The sequence below is a fragment of the Phoenix dactylifera genome, chromosome 14 (genome assembly GCF_051530095.1).
Source record: "Phoenix dactylifera cultivar Ajwa chromosome 14, Ajwa_hap1_PhDact_Kaust_v1.1, whole genome shotgun sequence".
In the NCBI taxonomy this organism is placed as follows: Eukaryota; Viridiplantae; Streptophyta; class Magnoliopsida; order Arecales; family Arecaceae; genus Phoenix; species Phoenix dactylifera.
The window spans coordinates 13,725,256-13,735,935 of NC_143203.1; the positions used below are offsets into that span (position 1 = coordinate 13,725,256).

The window sequence follows — 10,680 nt, forward strand, 5'->3', positions numbered from 1 at the left end:
GATTTGGTTCTATAGGATAACAATCTTTTGGGCAAGAAGAAATTGAGCAGGATTTTGCGCACTCCGGTTTGTAGATTGTGGTAGTCTGTCTGGGTTCTCAGCAAAGAGGTAAGAATTTTTGTATACTGACCTGCATGATATAGATATTTTTGTACCTATATGTATTTTATGCTAATGATCCCGATAAGTAAGAAGCAAGAATGATTTTATGATCGTTTTGGTATTAAATTATATTTTGATCATATTTACTTGTGATTGATAGTATAATGGGTGCATATATGTACATAATTTATAGTTAAATAATAGGACTAATGGATATGGTGCTTTGGACTAACCACGTAATATTGATTGCCCCGTTACGGATGAAAAACATGATCGTGGTTAGTCTAAAGCTAGAAATAGAGTTTAAAAAAATTGATGGATGGATGTAAACTTGATTAAATGAATAAAGACTTTGGGCTCATCTCGTTATCATTGGTTGCCCTGTCACAGGCTGAAAATATGATACTACTATTTATGCCGTGACAGGCTAGAAATCTAAAGCAATTGTTTGTTCCATCACAGGCTATAAATGTGAAACTACTGATTGTCCCATCAAAAGCTGAAAATGTGATATTATTGGTTGCCCCGTTACAGGCTGAAAACGTGATACTATAGGTTGCCCAGTCATGGGATGGAAACATGATCAGAATTTAGCCCAAAGTAAAAAAGATAATTTATTCGGATAAAGTTAAAAAGGAATGGAACAATGTATTAAGTAAAGAAAAAAACATCTGTATAAGCATTGTTAACAGACGCAATTACATGACAATTTAAATACATATTAGACGGCAAACAGAATATTAAGCACATAGAGCAAGTTTAAATATTAAGCACAAATTAGAGCTATAAACAGAATATTAAGGCATCAAGCAAAATCACCAGCATGGATGTATGCCGGCTGAGATCCGCAGCAGAGACGGGCGGTCAGCCGGAGGAGGGCGGTCGACCGGATCAGTAAATGGCTTCGACAAAAGGAGGAGAAGGAGGAGGAAGAGGGGGGGGGAGGAGGAGAAGGCAAGCGGAGATGGGGAGGAGGAGAAGGCGATACATCTGCAGGGAAGCTTTACGGTAGGTACGGGCAGACGGAAGGAGGAGGAAGAGGGAGAGGAGGAGAAGGAGACCGGCCAGAAGGAGGAGAAGGAGGAGGAAGAGGGGGTGGAGGAGAAGGAGGCCATCTAAGGGAGGGAAAATGAGATGGGGACCAACGCGGCGAGGAGGAGGCGAAGGCAAAGTTATTTGGGCTGAGAAGGGTCAATTTAGGGCTGAGAAGGGTCAATGGAAGGGGTGATCGGGCTATTTGGGAATAAAACTAGCTTCCGATGACACATAGAAGTGTCATCCTAAGATTGGCTATCGACGATGCTTTTAAACATTGTTGGAAGCCAATATTAGGGCGACACTTCAAAGCGTCGTGGTTTCGACTAGGTCTACAAAGACGCTTTTAAGCATCGTCAGAATTCAATATTAGCAGGTTGGTTTCGCACGGTGCTAATAAGCGTCGTCTTAGTGTTATTCCTGCCCCGACGCCACTAAAAAGTGTCGGCAAATTTTTGCAGGGTGACTAAATTGCTAACGCTTCTTTTTAGCATCAGCACATGGGAGTCAGAATGTACTATTTTTCCTGTAGTGTTGTTATTCCATTCCAGCTCTGCTTGTTCTTCCTCCAAGAGTTGTATTTCTCGACGGGTGTTGGTTTGTTCTGCTTTAAGGAATGTGAGTCGATCCCGATGCGCAATTTATCTTTTGAAGCCTTGGAGGGGTAATTGATAGAATTTCTTTTTAAGCCTAAGAAGTGGCTTGTATAAAGTGAGGATTGATGACCTCCCGACTATTTCCAACTTCCAATAATATAATTTTCCTAGAATCCTTTCTTTCTTTATAATAAAATAGCTAGATTTGTAATAATTTCTTTACTAACGACTGAACTTTAGATCAAAGCAATTTTTTAAATTGCTAATATATAGAAAACTCCTTACTCTTTGGATTCAGAAGAAGGGCCAATGAATAAAATTTCCTCTTGACTCTAAATAAAAAGGCATCACAAATCCGATTAAGTGCTGTTGAACGGTATTTCATGGGTTTAATATGTAGGTGGATAGTGCGGTATAAAAAGGTCGGAAATGAGATAGATGTAAAGGCAAAATGGAATGGTTTTAGGGAGATAAAGAATATCTAATACTTTGAAATCTATTTCTATAGAGATTATTCACTCTTTTATAGTGTTTAATAGACACACACACACACACACACACACACACACATATATATATATATATATATATCATGTGCATGAGTGCGTAATTTTAGATTCTTTATTCTTGCTATCTTTTTCATCAGAATTTTTTGAAAATCTTCAGTTTTTTTTAATTTATGAGTCTTTGTTTTTAATGGAGATATTCCAGAACTCAGAATTTCTGGCCTTTGTGTCGGAAAATAAAAAACCGTGAAGTATATGAGGACCCAACATGGCTCCGCCTCTAGCGAACGGTTTGTGGTTCTGGGGTCTGCCAGAGGTGGGTATATATTTATATATATTTACATTTTTTTGACCATGTGCTCTAACACCAAGACTATCAAACCTTTTGATCTCTATGACTGGATACACACAATAGACTGCATCTACGGCCTGCAGAGCAAGTAGTTTGTGTGAAACCTTCATACCTAACCTCATAGACTCTTCTACTGCGTTATTAGAGCATGACTGGTTCCATCTCCTGGTCTATATATCCCGATCCTCTCCACGCCTTCTTATGCCGCCAAATACCCTCATTTCCTATAAAGATTTAATTTCGTATAGGAAAGAGATGGCTTGCCATGTCCTCCTCTTTGCTCTCCTTGCCCTGGCTTCCTCTCGTGTGATGGCCTCCGATCCCAGCCAACTTCAAGACTTCTGCGTTGCTGACCTCAAGTCCCCTAGTAATTACTCTCCACTCTTATCTTTTACTAGTTTCAACATAATGGTTTACGAGTTACCCTTTGTTGCTTAGCTTCTTCCTTTGGATGCAGTCCTTGTGAATGGTTTTGTTTGCAAGCCACCAATGCACATGACAGCGGACGACTTCTTCTTCTCCGGCCTCGATATGCCAGGCAACACGTCGAACCAGCTTGGGTCCAAGGTGACGCAGGTGAATGTGAACCAAATTGCAGGGCTCAACACCCTCGGCATCTCCTTGGCTTGAATAGACTATGCACCTTACGGTCTCAACCCACCACACACCCATCCCCGGGCCACCGAGATCCTTACAGTGTTAGAAGGCATGCTCTATGTCGGCGTTGTCACATCCAACACCAACAACGGCAACCTTCTCTTCACTAAGATGCTCAAGAAGGGTGATGTCTTTGTGTTTCCCGAAGGTCTAATCCATTTCCAATTCAACTACGGTCCAACGCCTGCCGTGGCCATTGTAGCCCTAAGCAGCCAGAACCCTGGAGTGATCACTATAGCCAATGCAGTCTTTGGATCAAACCCACCCATCTTTGATGCGGTTTTGGCCAAGGCCTTCCAAGTGGGCAAGGATACGATCAAGTATCTCCAGGCTCAGTTCTCGGTGGATAACAACTAGTGAAGAAGGCCACAAACGGCGTAGTGCAAGTGTCAGCACATATGGTTCATCTTGTGAATTGCTTCCACAATGCGATTGAAGAGTTTCAGACAATGAAAAGAAAAGAAGAAGATTCAGAACAGGGGAAAATGAAATGAATGAAAGAATGAGCAAGCAGCTCTCTTGTATATCTCCATTGATAAACTCAACTCATATTTATACATAAAACTGTAGCTGCTTAACTGAATAACAGAAGCATTAACTAAATGACTAACTGACTTAACTAGATACAGTTGACTTCAGTTGACGTAACTAGATACAGTTGAGCATCTGAAACTGAATTAACCATATACAGTTGAATGTCTAAATATTAACACTCTCCCTCAAGATGGAGTGTGTAAATTATGAACACCCATCTTGCTAAGTAAAGTATGGAATCTAGCAATTCCAAGGCTTTTAGTCAATAAGTCAGCAAGTTGCATAACACCAGGAACATGCAAAGTTCGAACCACTCCGGATTGTATCTTGTCTCGCACGATGTGAAAATTAATTTCGATATGCTTGGTCCTTTCATGAAACACCGGATTAGCAGCAATATGTAAGGCCGCCGTATTATCACAAAATAACAAAGCTGCTCTTGGGTGTGAAACACTGAGATCATGAAGGAGACTAATCAGCCAAGTGAGCTCACAACAAGTGGATGCCATGGACCGATACTCAGCTTCTGTTGAAGACCTTGATACAGTATGTTGTTTCTTGGATTTCCATGATATAAGTGAATTTCCAAGAAATCCTATGACAGATCGTCGAGTGTCAGAACAAGCTCCCCAATCTGCATCACAAAATGCTTTCAAGTGTAGCTCAGAATTTGAAGGAAAAAACAAGCCTTGCCCTGGTGTTCCCTTTAGATATCTTAAGACATGAAAAGCTACATCAAGATGTGGTTGCTTGGGAGAGTCTAGAAACTGACTTAAGACTTGTACACAATAAGTCAGATCAGGCCTTGTTATAGTAAGATAAAGTAATCTCCCTACAAGCCTTCTGTACATTGAAGGATCAGGAATGGGATCCCCTTCATATTTGCTAAGTTTTAAATTTTGTGCCATGGGACATTTTGCAGCTTTTGCACCAAGATATCCTGCATCATTCAATACCTCTAAAGCATATTTTCATTGAGAGATAGAGATTCCTTTGGAGCTTCTTGTTAGCAACCCTCATATGCCATGAAAATTTTGAAATAATTTTCAGATTGCAGCGGAAAAACATATGCGGAATCCGTTCATCGCATGAACGTGTTTTAAAACTTTTTGTTTGTAGATAGATTAGAATTAAATTATTTTAAATTATTTTAAAATCATTAAGAAGATCAGATCTTCACCTTGTGCGGGTAGATGGTCTCCGCAAATCTGATTTACATGGTATTTGATCAAGGCTCAGTGGAAGCCGCACACGTGTCCGGCCTCTACGGGTATCCACACGAAGTAATGAGTTGATCGAAGCCTTTGAATCTCCCCGGGGTGCTAGCTCCCTTGCAGAGATGGCTTTAGATGGTTGATATCCTCTCCTTTGAATCAACCTTTGATTGCCTTGAGAGGAAGAAGAAGAAGGAGGGATCTAGGAAGAAGAAAACAAGGCTCTTCGCAGCCTTTTCCTTTCTTTGCGCTAGAACCAATAGAAGAGGAGGAAGGAGGCCACGCCACCCTTTGTTTTCTTCCCTTGTTCTTGCGGCTGAAAGGAGGAATGGGAGGGGAGGTTTTGCTGCCGTGAAAGCCAAAGAAAACATAAGAGAAGGGGCCGAAATCCCTTCTCCCTTTTAAGTCCTTAAGAGATCAGGATGAGTTCCTATTTTCTAGGAACCCATCTTTATCTCTTCTTTTGGCTAGTTAGGAGGGGCGTATGCCCCTCCTTTTCTATCCACATACGGCAGCAAATACGCCCCTCCTTTTCTATCCACATACGGCAGCAAGGGAGGGGCATACGCCCCTCCCTCTTATCCCTTTTAATTAGCCACTTAATCTTAAGTGGCTATTTGGTTTGGGTCCAATGCACGGGTTCAATTCTATTCCAAATAGAATTAGGTGCACCCATTTCCTTTCATTCCAAATCCTAATCTAATTAGGATTTAATTAAACCATGACTCAATTGAACTCTTCAATCCTAATCCAATTAGGAATCATTTAATTAATTAGATTAAAATTAAAATTAATTAGGACTTAAGAAAATCCTAATCTAATTAGGACTTGTTCAATTTTCAGCCCTAAGACAATTAGGACTTTAGAAATCCTATTCCAAATAGGATTCTAATTTAATTTGAAATCCTAATCCAATTAGGACTTCATTAATCCCACTCCAAGTAGGACTCATGATCAAGTCCAATTAATTAAATCCAATTAATTAAATTAAATTGCAATCCGATTGCAATTAATCCTTCTTCTAACCACTAACTCTTAGCGGGTTTTCATTTATCAATCTAATTGATTATTTGTGATTCCTAATCACATTCAACCATCGGATCGGTCATTACCTCTAATGACTCACAAACTGGATATGACTCGGAAGTCAATGGGCCGAGAAGCCCATCTTTCTCCATTTTGTTCATTCTATCCTCTCCAATATGGCCAAGCCTGAGGTGCCACAAATACTTCTGGTTTATCTCATCTCTGGATCTTTTAGATCCTATGGCACTCACTACTTACTCAGACACATTCACAGACACATCAACATGCAAGTGATAGAGACTGTCAATCATGAAACCACGTGCAACTAATTTATTTCTGAAATAAATAGAACAGCAATCTTTGTCAAATGTCATAACATGACCATCCTGTGCTAAACATGAAACAGAAATCAAATTTCTGCTAGCAGCAGGGACATAATAACAGTCTCTAAGTAATAAACTAAATTCAGACGGTAATCGCAGAGGATAGGTACCCACAGCTACAGCAGCAACTCTTGCCCCGTTGCCAACCCGAAGGGTCACTGCACCTTCCGCCAGCCTCCTACTTTCCTTTAGATCCTGCATAGTAGTGCACAAATGAGCACTAGAACCAGAATCTATAACCCAACTAGAAGTAGAAGAAACCGTAAGGTTAGTTTCAATTACGAGCAAGTCTAACATACCTTCAGAAGGTGTATCCATTTTGTTCTTCAGGCTCTCGAGGTATGAAGGGCAGTTCCTTTTCCAGTGGTCGTTGATGTTGCAGTGGAAATATTTTCCTTTGTCATCAGCCTTTTTCTTATGAACTTCCTTCTTAGGCTTCTTGTCTTTCTTCTGCTTCTTAGCAGGCTTCTTTTTCTTCTAAGTAGACTTTCTCTTAGAACCAAAAGTCAGCTCAGCAGCCAGAACAGAGCCCCTTGAACCTTTCAAGGCCCCTTCAGTAGTTACCAACATGTTCAACAATTCGGTCTTAGTGCATTCAATGTTATTCATATGGTAGTTTACTATAAACTGCCTAAATGAATCAGGAAGGAATTGCAGGATTAGATCTATCTGCAGTTCCTTATGCATGGACATACCGAGCTTCTCAAGCTCTTCGAGATTCTTGATCATAGTCAAACAGTGATCGTGGACAGACTGCCCCTCGCGCATCTTTACCTTGAAGAGCCTCTTGGACACTTCAAAGCGTACAGTGCGGCTCTGCTCCCTAGCAGTCTTCATGTTCTCATGCTGGCATTGAAGTTCATTAGTCATGGATGCCATGATGTAGCACTTGATCCTAATGTCGTCATCAGTCCACTTTTGATGCGTCTTACGCTGATCATCAGTAGGACGTGCTGGTAGCCTAGGGATATCATTCTCGAGCACATACCCTATTTTCTCACAATTCAGTATAATTTTCAAGTTTCTAAGCCAGTCTTTGTAGTTGGTTCCGGTCAGTCGGTTAGTCTCAAGGATACGGGTCAAAGGGTTCGAAGCTGACATTATGATCTGTAGAGAGTAAAGATTCTAGTTAGACTTTGTACTTAAACTTTATTTGTTTTAGGATCTTTTAAAACAAATATGCTCCCACTATTTTGTCGAATCCCTCATACTCCCCTGATGGAGAAATGAAAATCCTACGCGACTAGGATTTCTAGTGGGTACTGCGGTCTCACCAATTTACATGCCGCCTCACCTAACAGTTATTGGTGATATATAAATGGATGAGTGTACAACTCTTGTACAATGCTTCTTAAGCAAATTGCAGTGGACTTGGTCTCTAAGTCATGAAGACCTCACCTAACAGTTATTAGCCCCATTACTTAGTTAAGTTAGACCCACCGTTTAACCGCAGAAATAAAGTCGTCATTGGGTCCTCACCTAACAGTTATTGGTGCCCAACCCCACCTTTATCCCGCAACATCTCATGTCTAATAGAGAGGTCCATTCCCCCGATGCAACTTGCCCACTGTGTCCAGCCGAGACAAATCAACACCGAAAAGACCTTAGCAGCTCTACTACGGTGGAAGACCTATGGACTTAATATTGTATAATCATATCTTGGTGTTTGCAACTTGAGTTCTTCATAAGAGGTAATCGAACAATTGGCCAGGTAAGCAGGTGGGAGGCTCTCCTTACTCAGAGAGTAAGGTCCTAATTAAGTAACCACCTTTTAGGCTTGCCTAGACACCAATTAGATCAATTAATCTAATATGACTAACTCATGTTGGTTCACCCTCGACTGATTAGGAAGGTTTCGATTTAGGTCTCACTCGATCGCGTATTCACATCTCATGCAAATATATATCTACCCGCATAAACATAAGCATTAAACATCTAGGCATTTATCAAAATAAAATTAAATGGTGATGATCATGGATCCAGGATGGGGTCATTTTACAAGCACATGCACGTCAATTGGTTTGATCGTCTTCAACTCTTGACTCGATCCCTTAGGTCCAATTATGATCAACTCCTTGATCAATCTTCAATCAACCCTTGATCTCGATCCGCGCATGTTGAGCTTGTTGATGTACATATCGATCAACCATCGACGTGCAACACACATCACAGATTACATCCCAGATTGCTTTAAAAATTAAAATAAAATAAAAGAATAAATTACAACCCTTTTCATGAGACACGCAGGTCTCTAATACAAGAATTTAAGATGCACGCAGGCATCTGAAAATTAAAATTACATGCATCACAGAACATCGCAGAATATTTCAGCACATTCACAAGGGTCCATCCATAATCATCACCATACGCATCACATGCATAAAAATTATTTTCAGATCTGATATTTAACTGATTATTTCATCTCATGACTTGCTGATTATGCAAGATATGATTCTAAATATTAGTAATCACATTATCAAAGCATTAAAATTATTAATCTAAGCATCTAATAATTAGTATGCAGAAAAATCAGCAAGCTGAAAATTTTGCATACATAAATTTCAGCAAGCATAATCCCTTAAATTTCAGATCTAAAATGCCTTGAAAAATTTAATTCTAATCTTAATCTACATAACCATGGCTCTGATACCACTGTTAGGGGGAGTCTCCACTCCTACATGGGTTCGGTCCTATTAAAAATAGGGTGACACCCATGTATACCTATCAGAGCACGCATCTCTATACGCCTCCGGACGGAGAGCCACGCTTCGTCACACGATCTCAAGCGTGCTACTGGCTCGATGGACAAACTCAAGGAACTGCTTTGCCTCCTTTGCTTCGTCACGCGTGAGAGTTCCCGGAGATCGGTCACAACTCTTGGATCTTTGCTCTGATACCACTGTTAGCAACCCTCATATGCCATGAAAATTTCGAAATAATTTTCAGATTGCAGCGGAAAAACATATGCGGGATCCGTTCATCGCATGAACGTGTTTTAAAACCTTTCGTTTGTAGATAGATTAGAATTAAATTATTTTAAATCATTTTAAAATCATTAAGAAGATCAGATCTTCAGCTTGTGCGGGTAGATGGTCTCCGCAAATCTGATTTACGTGGTATTTGATCAAGGCTCAGTGGAAGCCGCACACGTGTCCGGCCTCTACGGGTATCCACACGAAGTAATGAGTTGATCGAAGCCTTTGAATCTCCCCGGGATGCTAGCTCCCTTGCAGAGATGGCTTTAGATGGCTGATATCCTCTCTTTTGAATCAACCTTTGATTGCCTTGAGAGGAAGAAGAAGAAGGAGGGATCTAAGAAGAAGAAAACAAGGCTCTTCGCTGCCTTTTCTTTTCTTTGCGCTAGAACCAATAGAAGAGGAGGAAGGAGGCCACGCCACCCTTTGTTTTCTTCCCTTGTTCCTGCGGCTGAAAGGAGGAATGGGAGGGGAGGTTTTGCTGCCGTGAAAGCCAAAGAAAACATAAGAGAAGGGGCCAAAATCCCTTCTCCCTTTTAAGTCCTTAAGAGATAAGGATGAGTTCCTATTTTCTAGGAACCCATCTTTATCTCTTCTTTTGGCTAGTTAGGAGGGGCGTATGCCCCTCCTTTTCTATCCACATACGGCAGCAAGGGAGGGGCATACGCCCCTCCCTCTTATCCCTTTTAATTAGCCACTTAATCATATTAAATGGCTATTTGGTTTGGGTCCAATGCACGGGTTCAATTCTATTCCAAATAGAATTAGGTGCACCCATTTCCTTTCATTCCAAATCCTAATCTAATTAGGATTTAATTAAATCATGACTCAATTGAACTCTTCAATCCTAATCCAATTAGGAGTCATTTAATTAATTAGATTAAAATTAAAATTAATTAGGACTTAAGAAAATTCTAATCTAATTAGGACTTGTTCAATTTTCAGCCCTAAGACAATTAGGACTTTAGAAATCCTATTCTAAATAGAATTCTAATTTAATTTGAAATCCTAATCCAATTAGGACTTCATGAATCCCACTCCAAGTAGGACTCATGATCAAGTCCAATTAATTAAATCCAATTAATTAAATTAAATTGCAATCCGATTGCAATTAATCCTTCTTCTAACCACTAACTCTTAGCGGGTTTTCATTTATCAATCTAATTGATTATTTGTGATTTCTAATCACATTCAACCATCGGATCGGTCATTACCTCTAATGTGTCCATAGGTTCTATTCTGACTGGTAGTGAGATATATTGCGATCTCTATCACAATATCATTGAAAACTTCTTTCAAT

At 40.2% G+C, this 10,680-nt stretch overlaps 1 pseudogene; it reads left to right on the plus strand.

The window, feature by feature from the left end:
- Window positions 1-2,846: 2,846 nt before the first annotated feature.
- Window positions 2,847-3,605, plus strand: LOC148700049 (putative germin-like protein 2-1; annotated as a pseudogene).
- The last annotated feature ends 7,075 nt before the right edge of the window (window positions 3,606-10,680 follow it).